Source organism: Calliphora vicina, chromosome 5 (genome assembly GCF_958450345.1).
Source record: "Calliphora vicina chromosome 5, idCalVici1.1, whole genome shotgun sequence".
NCBI classification, from domain to species: Eukaryota; Metazoa; Arthropoda; class Insecta; order Diptera; family Calliphoridae; genus Calliphora; species Calliphora vicina.
This window is the reverse complement of record NC_088784.1, coordinates 38,327,048-38,346,286: the sequence shown is the minus strand read 5'-3', so window position 1 is coordinate 38,346,286 and position 19,239 is coordinate 38,327,048. Positions and strand designations below refer to the sequence as shown.

The following is a 19,239-nucleotide window of genomic DNA, read 5'->3' as shown; positions in this document are numbered from 1 at the left end:
TACATTTTCATACCCATCATACATATAAAAGGACATACACATACCATCACATATACATAACACTAACAACACTCATTTGTATAATTTACATTGTGTTGGTTTTGCATTGCAACTCAACAAGCGGCCATTAATCATACCGGAAATGACAACTTTACACAAATAAAAGAAAAAAAGAACTCACACATAGAAAAAAGAGACGCAGAAACAATACGACGAACACTTCATACAATATTGTCGTCATTGTTATTTCTGCTGATCCGTACTCCGTACAAACATTGTTGTGTTCGCTCAGCTGTATGGTTGGAACACAGTTGTATGTTGCATAATTGTTCATAAAAATTCCCCTAATCTTTATTCCTATTTCATACATAACGCTTACCAGTATTTGTTTACCACAAATACTCATGTACATACGAGTATGTGGTATATTCAATTCAATTTCTATTTTCCCTCATCAGTTCTTTAGTTCTTTAAGAATATATATTTTCTTAACGTTTTTTAGTAAAAAATACATACATTTTTTGGTTTCATTGAAAATTGTTGAATGTTTTTCATAATTTTAGGCATAGAACAAACGCATAGAACATAGAACATACGGGTGAAAATACATGCAATACATTCTCATGAATTAGGTTTCTGACAACAGAATTAGGTTTTTGGCTCTCATTTATCTATCTAGTTGTTGTCTATTATTTTAGGCTTTATTTGGTTCCTTTTTGATTTTAATAGAAGTCATGTTGTAAATATGAAATGATGTTAATAGAAATATTTTATGTCTAGGAATATTCGAACGGTGATAAATATGTTAAATATATTAAAATCGTTGGATTAGAAATTGAGTTGTTTATTTTTTTTGCTCTTTGGTAAATTGCATGGAAGTGGTACAAATTGGAAAGCGTATGTCATAATATGTTGAATTGAATTCTGTTACAAAGAGACAAAATGTAAGTGCACATGTTACCCATAACCATTTCAACATTTTTACAAGTTTTTATCAAAACTATGTTCACTGTAATTATTTATATGATTGTGGCATTCATAATATGTTAAAGTTACGGCTAACATTATTTACAATCATATTTAAATATGATTTTCGTATGAAAATCTATATACATTATTAGTGTGTCCTAAAAAAAGTTTTTTTTCTCATGGGTGCTCATAATTTGAAAGCTTATAGGGTATTTATAGAGTATTTTTGAGATTTTTTTCAGATTTTTCGGAAGTGGTTTAGAGGTCGCTCAAGTCGAGTTTTTGCCAAAAATCGGGATTGTCGGCCTTTTTTTGAGTTTTATGCATAACTTTGTCAAGACCCACGATTCTCATTACTTTTGAGGACACAGTTTAAAAGAAAAATGTCCATGCTTTATTTTTGTGTGCAAACATTTTTAGTTTTTGTAATGAATTGGCTCATTAAGGTGCCCTACATTACAAATTTTCGAAATTTTTCCATAAATTTTGTAAATAAGGCTTTATAACTTTTAAAATTTTTATGAAAATGAAAAAAACTAACAATGCAGTTTGAAAGATCAATTAATTCTTAATAATTTAGAGACAACAATTTTTTAATTTGCTTTTACCGTTCCTGAGTTATATAAAGCAAACGAAAGCTTTTATGTACACAAATTGATTTTTATACCCTACACCACCATAGTGTAATCAAACTACAAGTCGCAATTTCAAAGATAAAATTTGGTACATGCTTTTCTATTGCCACATGGAAGAAGCATATTGAATTTGGTTGTAATCGGTCCATTATTTCTACAAGCCACCATACGATTTCCCTATCAAAAAATAGATAAGCCCTCATATATATCTTAGTTATAAAGATATCTAAACCAAATTGAGCACAAATAAGTTTTATATAAGCTAAACGCGCGCCTACAAAATTTTATGACGATCGGTCCATAATTAGTAATAGCTCCCATATAAGGTCCACTTCCGAAAATCACTTTAACTAGCATAAATCTCTTAAAAATATTCGTATTCAAATAAAATTCTATCCAAATATGTTATATATATACAAAAGTCATGTCACCAAATTGTATAACGATCGGTCCATAATTAGTCATAGCTCCCATACAAAGCCCACTTCCGAAAATAATTTCAACGAGCACAAATCTCTTAAAAATATTGGTACATTTTAATAGAAAACTGTTAAAAGAAAATTGTTGCCCCTAAATTATTAAGAATTAATTGATCTTTCAAACTGCAATGTTAGTTTTTTTCAGTTTCATAAAAATTTTAAAAGTCATAAAGCCTTATTTACAAAATTTATGGAAAAATTTCGAAAAAGTGTAATGTAGGGCAACTTAATGAGCCAATTCATTGCAAAACCTAAAAATGTTTGCACACAAAAATAAAGCATGGACATTTTGCTTTTAAACTGTGTCCTTAAAAGTAGTGAAAATCGTGGGTCTTGATAAAGTTATGAAGAAAACTCAAAAAAAGGCCGACAAACCCGATTTTTGGCAAAAACTCGACTTGAGCGACCTCTTCCGAAAAATCTGAAAAAATTCTCAAAATACTCTACCCTATAAGCTTTCAAATTATGCTTGAGCCCCAACAACATTTTTTTGGGACACCCTAATATACATATATGGGGGATTTCACGTCAAGTGAACCAACTTTTAAAATCGACGTCTTCCGATCGGGATGAAATTTGCACCAAGGTTTGACCTATTGGATACAAATTTAGACACAATTTTTCAACAAGATCGGTCAAGAACTCAAAATTTGACATTTTGGTCAAACATGTGATTTTTCTCATCCATGTAACTTATTACATATTGTTCTTAGCAAAATGTGTCCCAAATAGTTTACATAGCTATTTCTTCAATATTTCGAAAAAAAATATTTAAAAAAAAATAAAAAATTTTTAATATTTTTTTTCCGAAATCAAAAACTTTTTTGATTTTTTTTTTAAAATGAGATCTTTTTTTTCTTTAAATAAAGCTTAGATATTTTCCTTGCGGACCTATTTGGTCGCTTAGTGGGATGCGAGTTCGATATCTATCAAAAAAAATGTTTTGTAACTCAAAACATGGAATTTTTGAATTTTTTTTGCAAAATCAAAACTTTTTAATTTGTTTTTTTTTGCTCAACAGAAAGCTCAGATATTTTCCTTGAAGACCTCTTCAGTCGCTTAGTGGGATGGTGCAAATTCCATCCCGATCGGAAGACATCGATTTTAAAAGTTGGTTCACTTGACGTGAAATCCCCCATATATAAATGGTGTAAAAAATGTATATATAAAAATTTTTTGTCAGTTGTTTGCATTTTCGTGGAGAAGGTTTTTAAAATTATGGAAAAGTCGGAAAATTGGAAAAATCGAAAATAAAGTTTTACTCTAAAGTTTGTCTGAAGCCTTAAAATTGGGGCGAGGCGAAGTTCGCCGGGTCCGCTAGTAGATTAAATTGAAATGAAAATCGACTCAGAATCAGGTCAACAACAAAAGAGGGCTACCTGAGTATAAAAATGGTAAAATTTTTCAATTCTATGGAGAGATTTTTTTTAAACTTTTAAGTAAAATTAAAAAAAATAATTTTGTTAGAAGTTTCTCCACATAATTAATGATAACTCAAAAATTGTTAGTCCGATATTATTAAAACGAACTTAGAAAAGTTGAGTTTTATATAACCTTTAATCTGTTTATATATTGTATTTCAATAGGCTCAGTAGTTTCGGAGCTATTGAAAGCAAAAAATATATTTTTTATAAGAAAATATCAAATTTTTTAGTTTTAAAAATTCATGAACAGAAAACTGCAAAAATTGTTAATTTTTATTACTTTATAACAAAGTCACATATAATGGGAACAAATTGATGATAAAAAAGTATGGATTCTTTTCGAATTTATTCACAATTAAGTTAATTCGCTAATTTTCACAAAATTTTAGTATTTTAATTGATATACATAAAATTGAGTAGTTAATGTTCTTTTTTCCATTGATTCAATTATAAAAACATTTTCCCCATGCTATTTATAAATTTTCACATATATATGGCGTTTTGATCGGCTCAGTAGTTTCGGAGTTACAATAACAAATTGAAGCATAAAATATATTTTTTTACGTGAAAATAGCAAATTTTTTTATTTTAAAAAATTCATGAAAAATCGAAAACGGAAGAAATTGTTGAGATTTATTATTTGATCGCAAAGCCCCATGCAATAGGAACAAAATGAGATATCGGTCTTAAAAAGCGATGGATTTTTTTTTGTATTTATTCACAATTAAGTGAATTCACTAATTTTCACAAAATTTTAGTTTTTTGTTTGATATACATACAATTGAGTAGTTACCAGAATACATCAATACTGGAACCACAATACATCAAAATTGTTTATTGTTTTAAAAAGCCTTTGAAATTTTTTCGATTTTGTTGCCTTGTACAATCAAAGCACAATTCGCAATTTTCAAAATACTTCAATAATCTTTGGCACTTAGGCATTATTTGCTACAGGCCCTACAACATAACCAGTTAACTTGGTGGCCTGACATCATGAACCACACATGATGTGAGTTATACCTGATAAAAATAACTACCCTTTTCAGGTCCCCATGGGAACAAAAAGCATCTACTGACAAATTTGGTAAGATTCGTCGAGAACCCATTTTAACTCAACATGATAGCTGTCATCTATAAATCACTTTTACCTTAGTATAAGCAGTCTACAAAAGTCATTATATGAGAAATTCAGTCTTCTAGCTGACACACCTAACATACAGTTAACTGTGATCTCCATCGACCACCTAGTTTGTAATCAATGGATCCCCCTAATCACATCGTTTACACCAATTGAACCAATTGATCAACATAATCATCCAAGTATGGGGCTCTCCTATTGGATAATGAATACACAATGCAATTCACATGAACATTTTGTATCCCTGTACACAGAAAAGTCCAACAGATTGTATGTTGTGTAGACAACCATACGAGATTTTAGAGCGACCTGACTACCAGTGAAAATGCGAATATGCTCCCCATGTCTATGCAGTTCCGATTTCAAGTGCCAGTAATGTAAGGTCTTATTGTCATAAGGTCAACAGGAAGTCAATTCAGCGCCTCACAGAATGCTAAAGATAGTATTTAATGATCAGTGTCGAAGTACTAAAATGATTTACGGTCTGTGGATCTTCCGAGACCTATCCAAGAAACAATAGTACCACAAAAAAGTGCTAAAATAAATACTAAAAGTCCCCAAATATATATGAAAATATATTGCAAAGCACTAAAGAATGTCGTCAAATATATATTTTACATACATATTTAGTAAAAGCCTTTAAAATTTTTGATAAAATGTTCAAACTATTTTTCCTAAGAAAAACTATTTTTAAGTATTGATTTTGGAATTAACTACTAGTACATGTTAAATTTGCAATAATCGCATTAACTTCCAGTATCAAATGCAATGTCTAAAGTTTTTAATTACAATGAAATTTTGTCTTTTTCTATACCATTACTAATTGTTGCTGTTTGTGTGATTGTGTGGCTAAATATGTGTAAAATGTTCATTTTGTTTTAAGAAAATTTTCCACATTTATTCCTTTTGTCAAGAATTGCATTTGTGCTTTTTGTTTATAAATTTACCAGACATTTTTGCTGTTCCTTTTTTCCCATTTCGAAATGGTCATTGCTTGTAATCGATTACAATCAAATCTAAATGGATTGACTTTTAATTTAGAAGTGTTTATAAGAATTGAATGAAAAAAAATGTAACAAAAATTGTGTTAAGAGACCACATAAGGTTTCTACAAGATCTGCGTAAATATATTTGTTGTGAATATTATACGAGAATAGATCATAAATTCTGTGTCTTTTTGAATGAAACTCAGGTTTTTGATTACAAAATTATTTTATTTTCTATTTTATTTCCTTTGAGCACTATGTACTTTGTCCAACGTTTCTCCAATTTGATTATAGCTTCCCAAAAACAAGATTTGTCGTGGTCATTAAAATATGTATTCTTTTGTGAGATGAAGGAGTCAAAGCTCTTTCCGCCAAGACAGATGGTAAAAGGTCATTGCTAATAATGGCCAACACTTTAAATAAATTTATGTATATTGTACAAATGTTTCAAAATAAATGCTAAACATTTGAAAAAATCCCGCATTTCTAAGTCAGACCCAATATAAAAATCGGTTAACAAGAAAACCAGTATGACGAATTATTCGAAAATATAAAATATTACAAGCCATTCGGATTTTGTGACAAAAGGTCAACCGGTTTCGGTTACTGAATACTCTAAATCAAAATGAAAGAGCTATTAAAAACTACATATTTACAGATATCAAACCAGATTTGGCAAAGATCAAGAAATTGTCCATTTAACGATAAATCTAGATTCTACTGTATGATTGCTAGTGCATGTTTGTATATTTGTATTACTATTGTTTTCATTTTCATTTATTCGGTATTTAATTTCGCTTCATTGTGGTAGATACAAACATATATGTATGTTTGTATATACATAGGTATATAACAAATACAAATACAGTTGTTTAGTATATATTAGGGTGGCTCTTATATTGGACTTTGTCGATTTTCGATGCTCCAATATTTAAAATGGAATAAGAAAAATAATATATTTTTTTTTGTGGACTTCATTAATCCATGAAGAAATGTTGCGCATCAATTAGACCCTTAATGATATTTAATTACAAAAAAAAAAACAACCAACATAAATATTAAAATTATTTTTTAACCAATATTGGAAAAAATCCTGAAATAATAGTTAATGAAGGATTTTTAAAAAATGGTATCTGAATAACAATTACAAATAATCAATATTTTTTTGGTCTTTGATAAATTAATTACACTATGCACGAAATTGACACTTTTTTTCTGTCAAGAGGGGCACTTAAACTAAATCTGGTACGCTGAATTCAGTGGTTAACCGTTTTTTTAGGTTAGCTGGTATTTTCGAGATATACCGTTATATCGAAAATGGAGTAACTCAAAAACGATTTAGTTTATTGAACAAAATGAAAAAAACCGAAATTCCTTAACAAAATTTTTTTTTTCCAAAGTTGTTTTTTTTTCATATTTTGGAAAAAAAAATTTTCGAATTGTTATTTGAATTTTTATTTTAAATTTAATTTTTTTTTTAAATTTTAAAAAAAAATTTTGTTTTTTAATTATTGTTTTTGGTAAAAAAAAATCGTGTTAAAAAATATTTTTTCCGATTTTGATCCCTTGTAGGTCCAACTTACTATGGTCTTATATAGGTTGTTGCAAAGGTCTTTGAAATATCTATCATTAGGTATCCATATTGTCTTACTTAGTAATCCAGATATAGGTCAAAAATCGAAATTGTCCTGGTTTGTTCCTCATATCTTAGCCATTTGTGGACCGATTTTGCTGATTTTAAATAGGAAACTTCTCGAAAGCATGTTATTGAAGATTAGGATGCCGAAGATATCTGCGGTCTTCAAAAAATTGATTTCAACAGACAGACAGACGGACATGGCTTAATCGACTCCGCTATCTATAAGGATCCAGAATATATATACTTTATAGGGTCGGAAAATTATATTGTGGAAATTACAAACTCATATATTCTCACGAAGGTGAAGGGTATAATAATTCGACAAATAACTAATGATAAACGGAGTATTTCGATCAGTGGTCCGATAGCTCCTTCTATAAATATATAAATATTACTGCAAGATGTTACAATTCTAAAAACAAGTCTTTCAAAATGTTTACGAAATAAAATATTTGTTATTTATTAAAAAAAGGAATGATTTTGGAATTGATTTCGAAACAGAAATTTTAGGGTCCAAAACATGACGGCGAGGTCGTGGTGTGAACATATGCTGGCGAAATATTAGCAGAATCTCAATTAATAGTTAAAATATTAACTTAGATTAATTTGGTATTGAAAATGATGGCGAATGTGATTTTGAAACAGTCGTCGAAAGTGATATTGAGGATGATATTTATAATGATTACGCTGAAATAGCTAAAGGCTATGATCTTAAAATAGATATAAGTGAAATTATTATTATTATTATTATTATAATGTTGCAAAATATTTAATAAATCTAATGATAAAAACAAAACATTGCAAACTTACATTTTGTTGCAAGAAAAACATTATGTTCGTCTTGTACATGATGTTAAAGATCGTTGGACATCTCTGTCTAACATGGATTACGGGAAGATTCGACAACGTTGATAGAGCTTGCGGGTGTAATACAATTTTTTATAAATAAATTAGAAAAAGTGAATAATTCATTTACCGAATTAATGAACGACATAGAAAAGGTTTTAATACATTTATATTGTACTTAAATTCGGGATCATGTTCAACTAGTTAACATTTTATAAAACAAAGCTTCAAAACGGAAACTAAAGAGTTAGCTAGTAAATTGTTTGGGAGGGAATCTGATCAGAATATTTCTGATGAAAATTAATTGATAGACTTTGTTTTCGATTGTTTTTTTAAATTATCAATACTTGATTTTTTAACTTTAACGTTATTATTTGTTTTTCTTTAATAACAAAATATTAAAAATTATCGAATAATTCGACCAATTCGGTTAATTTCAAACGTGTGATAGAATTATTCGAACATGTTAACATCTCTTATTCGAATTATGCGTTTTATTAGAACAATATAATTTTGTGAAAATGATCGAATCCACTTCTTGTTCTTGTCACTTTCTTGTTTAAACAAATTTCGTTCAATAGGCTATATATGAGAGCTCTAACCCCTGATGGGTTAAAAATGTCCTAGAAATTTAAAATAAAATAAATCTTAAATTAGCTACCAAAACAGACTATCTGAAATTAAATATTAGAAAACAAGATATGAAAAGTTTATTTAAGACATCAGCTATGTTCAATAACTAAAAGTTGTTACTAGTTAGTAACAATTGTTACTGGAAAAGCGTTCATAACTCAAAAACTTGCAAGTAGAGAAAAAATCAAGAGCGTATAAATTTTAGAGAGTGTTCTCTGGTTGCAAACTAATACAAGTTCTATTTTGAACTCGTAATAGTTAGCAGCTTATGTTTTATATGTTTTGTGTTATTTTTTATTTATTTAAAATTTTATTTTTCTGGTTAAAAAATATCAAAACAAAAGAATTTTCAATAAAATTTAAGAAAATGTGAGTATTTATACATTTTGAAAGGAATAAAATAAGGAAATTGTGTGTATAAAACAATTGTTACTGGAAAAGCGTTCATTTACTTTTTACTATTTTTGAGAATTTAAGAGAGTAATTTTGTAAATTTTGATTTTATTCTCTCGTTGCAAGTATTTACTGGGAAAGTAAATGAACAGACCTATCATTTTAACAAAAACTAAATTTCTTCGAAATTTGCCATGTAATCAATTATCAGTCATATTAAAATGTTTAATTATTATTTAACTTTTTGTTATATTCGAAAAGAATTTTTTAAATTCCGTTTAAAAGAAAATTTCAAAACGTATATTTGGGATTTTATATGTGCTATTTTATAACTATTATTTATTTTAATTCAAAATATTTCCTATTTATACACAAAACTTGAAACGTCAAATAAAATGTGCAACCTCGTAATGTTATTAAAATTTGATCAAAAGTTCTGATAGCATAGAAAAATTTTTGAGCTTGGGAGCACCGCAAATCGAAAAACTCCATTCGAAGGACCATCCTAATACACATGTACATATGAATGTTTGTATGTAGAAATATAATTGTGTGAATGTTTCTGTGGAATAGAGTTCTGGTTTTTATATGGTTTCATCAACATTTGTCTTAAATTGGCATGTGTAGAGATAAAGGATAAAATATTGCATTATTTTCCTCATTCTCATCTATCTTTTCTACACACAAAATGCAAAAAAAATGAATAAAGTAGACGAAGTAAATAAAAGCATTAAATTATACGGGTGAATGAAGAAAAATGCATTTTATTGTTTGAAATTAAAATGATTGTTGTGTAAAAGTGAAATTGATATAATTTGTGTTTTTGTTTAAACAGGAATAAAATAGTGTAGAGTAGTGCTTTTACTCTACTTTATTTATTTATGCTGCAAAATGTAATCAAGAACCATTTAGATATTTTGTTAAAGTGAACGCCACACAATGGGGGAATATTTTAAACGTTTTTAGGGAATTGTGGTTTATCTTAGTTTAACTCTGTACCTTTTCATTTTAGTTAAAAATGCCTAAATAACTGTACAATTTCATTGAAAAGCATTCATTAATTATTGCATTATAAAAATTTTAATTTTCGAAAAAAATATTTATTTTTGCAAAAAATCTTTAATGAATTTTTTAATTATTTTTTCAATTCTTTTCATAACATTGTGACTTGAAAAAATTATTTTTGGAAAATTGTTTTGCTAAAACAAGTTTAGAATACAGTTACTTAATATGGAAAATATATAGATAAGATTTTGCTAATTTTAATATTTGAGATTCTTCATAATCATGTATTTATTAGCGAATAATTGAATTTCTCATGAAGAAACTGCTTTAAAAATGCTCATACACTGGATAGATTTCTCTGCCCTACGCATCTATAAAGATATATAGCATAATGATTGAAACGTTCAGTGGCCAGCAAAAGATAAAGTTTGAAATATTAAATCGTTTTTTTTTTCACTTCGACAGAAAGTAAAAAAACATCTCCCATAACTCAATCAACTGAAAAATGATTGCAATTAAATTTCAACAATAATTTCGGTTTTAACAAAAACCCACAATGAAAACATAAACTACTATAAATTTTATTAAATTTCTATATGGACAAAATCAAACACTCACACGAATAAATGGCATTATCATTAATACAAAACAGAGAACTAAAAATAAAATCTAATGAAAAACCATCAAAATGTATAGACTACACCAACTGAGCACAAAAAAGTAAAAAAAACTAATTTGAAAAAGTTAACTTAATAAAAAAAAGTATGAACACACATTTATCCATCCATATGATATTTACTTTTGTAATATGATATTTTTTTTATATTTATTTATCCCTCCATTGGTTGATGACGTTTTTCAACATGATTGCTTTTTTGGTTGGAATTAAAAAAAAAAACAAGAAAACGAAAACTAAAAATCAGCTCCAATATGAAAAATGGTGTGATATAAAAAACTTGGTCAATTTGTATTTGTATAAACAATATTAGAGCTAGTGTGGGTTTTCAATGTTGAAACAATAGTGCAGAAACACAATAACAACGGCAACGGCATGACCATACAAATTTGACATAACTAGTGGGTTCATAACAATGTATGGAAACTTTTATAAAAATGAATTATTAAGTAAATATAATCATTCAGAATAACGCATCAACTAAAGGGAAAAAATAAAATAGAAAATTTAATTTTTTTAGCATATTAATTGAAAAACACTAAACAAACATTGAACAATTTTTAAAATGCCGTTGCCGTGCCGCTGCACTGTGGTTCCAAATCAAAATCTAGGTGGACAAAATTATAAAAATCAGTATCTTCAGAATTTGGAAAAACGAAGTTTTTTCGGAAGCTGACAATCTGGTCTCCTCTAATACAAATGGGTTTTTCAATTGGACATTTCGTTTTCTCTACAGAAGCTCAAAAAATGTTTAATCATATTTTCGTTAATTTGTTTTTTAATATTTTACTGCTTACTAAATTACAAATATGTATCTCAATTGCATTACCATATAGAAATTCATACTTCAAAATATAAATAAACATTGATATAGGCTTTTATTAAGTGTATATCTTATATTTATGAGCCTCTCGATTTTCCTGTTATAGTCCTTTAAACTTGGATCTCAAATAAACTGATATTTTTTTTTGTAAGAATATTATATAGCTTGCCAAAAAAAAAGACCATCGAAGCCCGTCCAATGACTATATACATCATTTAAAGAAACTTCTGGGTAATGTCTTTGTAAAAAAATTGTAGCCGCCAGCACCCGCCGAAATACTTTTTTTTTAATTTTTATGGAATGGAATTTTTAGAAATATTTTTTTTTATTATTGATTTTTATATATCTAGACCCTACTGTAACATGAAATATAGTAAATACAGATCTTTTTAAAAATTTAGTTTCAGAAACACATGAAACGTATTTTTTAATTTTTATTTTATTAACGATTTTTATATATCTAGACCCTACTGTAACTTGAAAAAAAGTTTATATTGATCTTTTAAACATTTTGTCCACCTAGATTTTGATTTGGAACCACAGTGCGCTGGCATCTTGGCTATGTTCCTATACCTTTTCGTTTATATCAACTATAAAAAGGTTGCCATTAGAAACTAATTTGCAAATTAAGTTTATGAACCAGGTGCAAAAAGGTAAAGAGTGCCTCAGGGCATTGTTGCCGGTTTAGGTATAAAAAAAGATATTTTTAAAATGATTTTTATTGAAAAACTAATGAAAAAGAAATAATCTAAAATATTTGGAATAGATCGAACAACTAAAAGTTAGTAAAACTTTGATGTAAAAAAAAAAATCACACACAAAATTTCACGTGCTAAAATTATGACATCACTCACAAAACAGCTAACATAACAAAAACTAAAAGTCAGAATGCATTTCGACCTTCGAGTGAAATGTTAAAAAATCTGTAACTAAAGTCACCGTTAAATTTAAAAAAATTTTAATTACTTTTTGAGATAATTGGTATTTAGTAATGCATGCCTTGAGGCACTCTTGCTCTTGGGTTAAGTCAGTTGCCAGGAAAACAGGAACTTCCAAAGAAACTTAAATAGGCCAGTCTTTATTAGTTCCAAATCAGTGATGTTCATCCCATACAACAATTGTTTAAAAAATTTAAACACATTTGTTATGCTCTTTTAAAGAGCATAATAAATGTCTCATTTTTTCAGAAATTCAATAAGCATTGTTGTTGGTTGGCTTTTGGATGAAGCATAGCAAACACACGCGTTTCAATTACAATTGAACACAAAAAAACGAAGTCAAAAATAAATTAAAAATTTAAGAGTATTTCGGCCGTATAATGTATATTCTTTCATTTAATTTAAAATTTATATTACATTAATTTAGTACAACATTCTTTATTTTGTTCTTATTTTAAGTGTTTGACATTATGTTTGCTGGGTAGCTCTCTCACCAATACATCTTCATTTTTATATTTGAACATCACTGTTCCAAATGCTGAAAAATAGTACTTGAGGTAATCGTCAAAGTTATGATGTTCTTTTCTTTGGCATCCCAATCGTTTAAAACCTGATAGACTTGATCACTATGTAATTTAATAACTTTTCTAATCCCCAATAACATGAAGTCTGTTTATATGTTAACTAATAGTTATACCGACAATCTTCATACAAATTAATTTTAACTGACAGTAAAACTATTAGTTAATAAATAGCCAGACTTCGTGGTAAGAGTTTTCGAAAATAATTTGTTTTAAAAAATCCACTAATTAGCGTAACCTCAAATCAGTTAAAAAAACTGTTTTTTATAGTCCTCGAATGAAGAATCAACATATTATGGAAATAAATCTGCCATTTCTCATAATCCTCATAATCATATCAAAGTAGGCCCTCAGACATGGAACATTTTTAAATGAATTCGAATTTGTTGTGGTTGTGAGAAAATCAAAGATTTTAATATATTCTTAATGCCATTAATAAGAGCTATTTAGCCCTTATAGCTGTTGAGTTGTAGGGATTTAAAAATTAAAATTTATTATGCATTTGAAATTTTAAAAATTTCACCAAAACCTGGCACAAGTTTTTCATATTATCGGACACAATGTATAATCGATTTAATTAAAAATACATCTGCTATTTAAACAATAAAAATAAAAATGAAATGAACAAAGTTTCAAACTCATAACTTTTCGCGAGTTCAAAAATAATCGGTTTTGTATTTGAAAATTGAGAAAATTTGGAATTTGATAACTAGAAAAAATATATTAGGTAACTTATAAAACTTTTTTTGTATTTTTAGATTCGAAACAGGGTGAGGTGAAATTTGAATTTGCAAATGCTTACAACTCAATAACTTTAATATTGGTGTAATTTTTTCAAATGTTTAGCTTTTATTTAAAAACATTTGTACAATATAAATATATTCGAAGTATTGGCCATTGTTAGCTATGAACTTTTCCCAAATTTGTGGCAAGATATGGATTCCAAGCCAAAAGAAATGCTCATCTTTTGAGGCCAAGAACGAATCAAGCCAATATCGGATACTCTCATCCAAAATAAAGCGTGCTCCAGAGAGCGTTCTGAATCGATAGGGTGCAGGTCTGGTCACATTTCAGCAGCTCATAATAAAATGGAGCCTTTTGATCCCACCAAATACATTGTATTATCTTAGCGTCATTGTTATTTGGCTTCTGTGTAGATTCCGCTGGTTGGCCGGGCTTCACATACGATCGAACACTTTGGGTTATCGTAATGGATCCATTTTTCATCTCAAGTAATAATTCGGTGCATTTCAGACATACAAAATGGACTTTCAAGGTCTCTCAGTTTCAATTCGTATATTACCCAATTTCCTTGCATTTGGATAAATCCTACGTGCAAACGTTATGAAATTGCTGATGGTTTTGTAAGGTCTTGTTGAGTATTACAACAAACTTCATGAAATCATGAATCCAATTCTTGGTCTTCAAACTTTTTTGGCTGGCCTGGGCGATATTTGTCTTCCGTGTCAAAATAACTACTTCTGAACTGCACAAACCGAACTGTTGAAACCGAAAGGTTTCAACAAAACTTTCTCGCACGTTGAAACCGAAGGGACACTTGGTAAGCTTCGGTAAGCAATCGGTGTACTTCAGCAGCATTTTTTTTTTTCAAATTAAAGAACTAAATCAAAACTTTCCGCATATGACGCTTTGTTGGTGCAAAAGTCGAACAAAATAAAATTTGTTTACATTATAATGTTCAATAAGTGAGAATAAATGGCAGATTAGAACCCCTCAAAATGACATATAAGTTATTAAAAACAATCTGCGTTCAAAAAATACGCCATCTATTGTAAATCCCTCATATTTAAGTCATACACCCAATAGATAAATAGCACACCACAATTTGATACCGTATAGAAATTTTGCATATCTGAGGTGCCCTATTTTTCATGCCAATCAGATCTGATTAGAAATGACAGTTCTATTTTCAATATATTTTGATTCTGTTCCACTGTGGAATTTATACCTACATACTTTTCATGTCGCTTATTTTAACACATTTTTTTTTTGTTTTGGCGATTTTTCTCCTTTTAATTCTCTACAACACTGTTTTACTGTTATAGATTTAAAATATTTTTTACATTAAGTTGTATGTACTTTTTTCTCGTATGAGTGATATTAAATTCTATCTTTTCTATATTTTATTTTTTTGATTGATGAGCTATTTAATTGTGGGTATTAAATGACTGTCAGCTTACAACAAACTATTTATTCATTCAATGATGATCATGACGACGGCGACGTTGATAAAGATTATGATGTTGTTCGAAAAGTTAATATTTATACTTTGTACTGTATGTTATTTTTAAATGAATTGTATTTGATTGTTAGTTTTTGGTTAACAACAGTGATGAGATAACTTTTAATGAACTAGGGGCCAGTAAAATATATTTTACAGTTGCACAATTTAGGAATTGAAATATCAAAAGTTAGTAACTAAAATATATTCTAAAACTAAAAATAAAATGTCGATTTTTTTTTTAAAAATGTATCCAAAATTATATGAAAAAACATGCAAATTTGTCAAAAGGGGGTAAGGTTTGTGGAACTTCTGAGGTGTAAATAAAGCCCTTTTACATAAGTATTTGCTATAATTGAAAACATTATGACTTGACACAGAAAAAAATTACGAAAAATAAATTGTCATATTAATTACCATATTCGTGAATACAATTATTTTTTTAATTGAAAAGGCACCAACAACCGATTTTGTAGATACAAGAAATATGTTTGTTACTTAAAATTGTTAACTCTCAACAATTTGTTTTAACAACGAGTTTGTGAAATTAAACAAAAAATTTGTTAATAGTCAACAGTAAAATTTTAACAATAGGTGTGTAACATTGAATAATTATATTGTTACTAGTTAATTATATATATCTGCAATAGCTTTTTTTATATTAATTAAAAATGCATTTGATGGTTTTAATTGTTGTTTTTATTATTATAAACAAATTTACAATTTATTATAATAATGACATACATACATATATAAATTTAAAATATAAAGTTGAAGTTTGTTATATTCATTATCTCACCTTTTGAACTGGTACAAAGTACAGGCCAGTATCACCTTCCAGGAACGGTTATACAGATTGTTCCTCTAGTATTGTTCTTAAATGACGCATTCTTATTAGACGCATTTGATGTTGACAAAAGTCCACCAAAATCCTGTTGAAAAAAAAAATGTTTATATAAAATAGATCTCCATTTTTACATATTGCTGTATTATAGTTACAGATTCAACTTACCGTCTGGAATACACCAATTTCTTTATAATTCGCAAAAGAAAACATATTTTTTATGAAACAACAAAATTTTTATATTTTCTTGACACATTTATTTTTGTTACTTTCAATATAATATTCCTATTGAATTTTAACAACTGAAATTGTTAATAAATATCTAAAAGAAATTGTTGATATGAGTATTAGAATAACATATTCAATTAAAAAATTATTGAAAATTTAAATCATATTTCAAACAAATTTGTTCAATTACATAATAACTGTTACCATTTTTTTCTGTGGAGGATTGATATTATAGTAAAATTAAATAATTTTATGAAATTTTGGGACTTCATTTACCTTTACAACTAAAAAAGTTATAATATGGTGATTTTCCACGAATGAAAATATAAAATTTGAATTAATGGTAAATTTTAACAGTTAAAGATATCATAACAAAATTTGGAACTAATATAGACTCAAATGTCCTTAAATCAATGGCATTTGAATTTTTGACATTTTTTATTTTCAAATACCAAAATTCCTAAAACGGGGAAAATGTGTTCCAAAAACTGAGTTTTTTTAGCATAGTGCCTACTGTGACGTTATTTACCGTGTGATAGTAAAAGTATTTAAGAAACATATGAGCCCAATTCACAATCTTGTGCAAATGGTCTTGCATCATTGTATTTGCATTGCATTTTTTACTTTACACTAACAAAATATACAGAAATACACCATTGCATAAATTAGCAATACAAATGCACAAGATTGTGAATACCGCTATGGTGTTATATAAATTTGGGTCGGTGCTTTGCCTTTTTAGAATTTTTTACTCAAACCGAATTTTTTTTTAAATTGGGTTATCTTTCCGAATCATATAAAAATTCTATATAAAAGACAAAAAATATGGCCTTTTTTGGAAAAAACGTTAAAAATACGGCCCTTTTTACAAGTTCCAATTTTGGATGCGTATAACTTTTTATAGGGAACAGATAACTGTTAGCAAGTTTTTTTTATTTAATTTAGAATTTTATCGCCAATATAGCTGATATTTTAAAAATAAATTTCGACCCTCAGTAGGCCCGCCATATCTAAAAAACCATAAGAAGATCGAGCAAAATTAAAAAAAAATAAATCAATAAACCTGAATATCTCTTCAACTAATTGAATTTAAAATTTCAGTTCATTCGGATCATAAATGAATTTTTGGCGATTTTTTTAAAAAATTTGAGACCCGAGGTGACCAACTTTGAGGGGCTACGCACTGGCCTCCATTATCGGTAGGAAGCTGAAATCAATTCAAAATCACCTCAGCTCAGACCATTTGAAATTTCGTAACATTATCTGTAATATTTCCCAAGATTTTTGGCGATTTTTTTAAAAAATTTGAGACCCGAGGTGACCAATTTGAGTGGCTACGCACTGTCCCCCATTATCGCTAGGAAGCTGAACAGACTTAAATCAATTCGAGATCACCTCAGCTCAAAGCATGTGAAATTTCGTAATAATATCTCTAATAGTTCCCAAGATACCGAATTATTTCCAAAAAAAAAGTTTCTAAACCACTGTGCATCATAGATAATTTTAACTTCATTCATGATATGTATCTACTTGTTATAATGAAGTTTATATGGTTGCACAAAAGTTCATTACAAAAATGTTTCCTTAATTCTGAAATTGCCCACCACTGCAACTCATAGAAAACAAATCATAATCATTTCACAAATATTACTTGTATAGATTTTTCCAGTTCAAAACATACAGAGCAAGAACACAAAGTCAATATGGAAATATAATTTAGATAACAAACTGTAAAAGTACGAATGCATAAATATCTGAAGGATAATATTGTATATAATTTAGAATGATTCACCATTTGACATTTTAAATTACATACAAATCAAATATATTAAATTATTTATGTATATCTGTATAATAAATGGAAATACCAAAGTTATTTACATAAATAAGTATATGATTTCTTCCATAATGAAGCGGCGATTGATAAAGAAACATATCAAGAGTAATAATAAAAAAATGAAATTGTCCATATAATTTAAAATATTCAGTTCTTTTGAAGTAATTTTGGGTGCAAAAGAAAATCTGGTCTATAATTTTGTGCGTTGCAATTAAGTGTCACAATGAAAACAAACAAACAAACGGATGGATGGCATGGAAATAAAAATCATCATTATCCTTGGTCCTTTTTGCATACACAAATATGTATGATTGTTCGCACATGTGCGTGTAATTACAGAGCAGCAGCATATCCATAAAAGATAAAGATGTAATTTTTGCAAGACGAAAAAGATTTTATTATGAAAGAAAACATACAAAAATATTGATTCATAACAAGCAGTTTAATTAAATTCGTGATTGAACTTTAAATGGCCTGATGTTTAATGCAAAATTTTTAAATTAGTCTTAAAATTGCAATATTCTGCTTTAATACTTATGTCTTTTATTAAGATTTAATTTAACTTTTATTTTAGTTAAATTAAATTTTATTTGTATTTATTTAATAAATTTTGTTATTGTTGTTGTAGTTCTTAAAATCGATTTTTAATTTTATGTCAGGCCGTAATGTTTACATGTGTTCAAATGTATGTAATTGTGAGTATGTAAAAGAACGATAAACAAAAAAAAGAAAAAATATTTTCTGTTGCACAGTTTTTATCATATTTAAGACCACAATATGGTTAAAGGATATAAACCACATTCTATGTGTTTGTGTACAAGTGATCGTGTGCTCGTGTGTGTGTAGAAAAATATGAACATCCTCTGGTTATAGCCTCAATATGACATACATTTACACTTTGCATACATACATCCATACATGCA

At 28.0% G+C, this 19,239-nt stretch overlaps 1 protein-coding gene across 1 annotated transcript in view; it reads left to right on the top strand.

The window, feature by feature from the left end:
• Mmp2 (Matrix metalloproteinase 2) overlaps positions 1-19,239 on the top strand; it is a 759,503-nt gene that overhangs the window by 211,299 nt on the left and 528,965 nt on the right. The gene's annotated exons all lie outside the window — the stretch shown is intronic.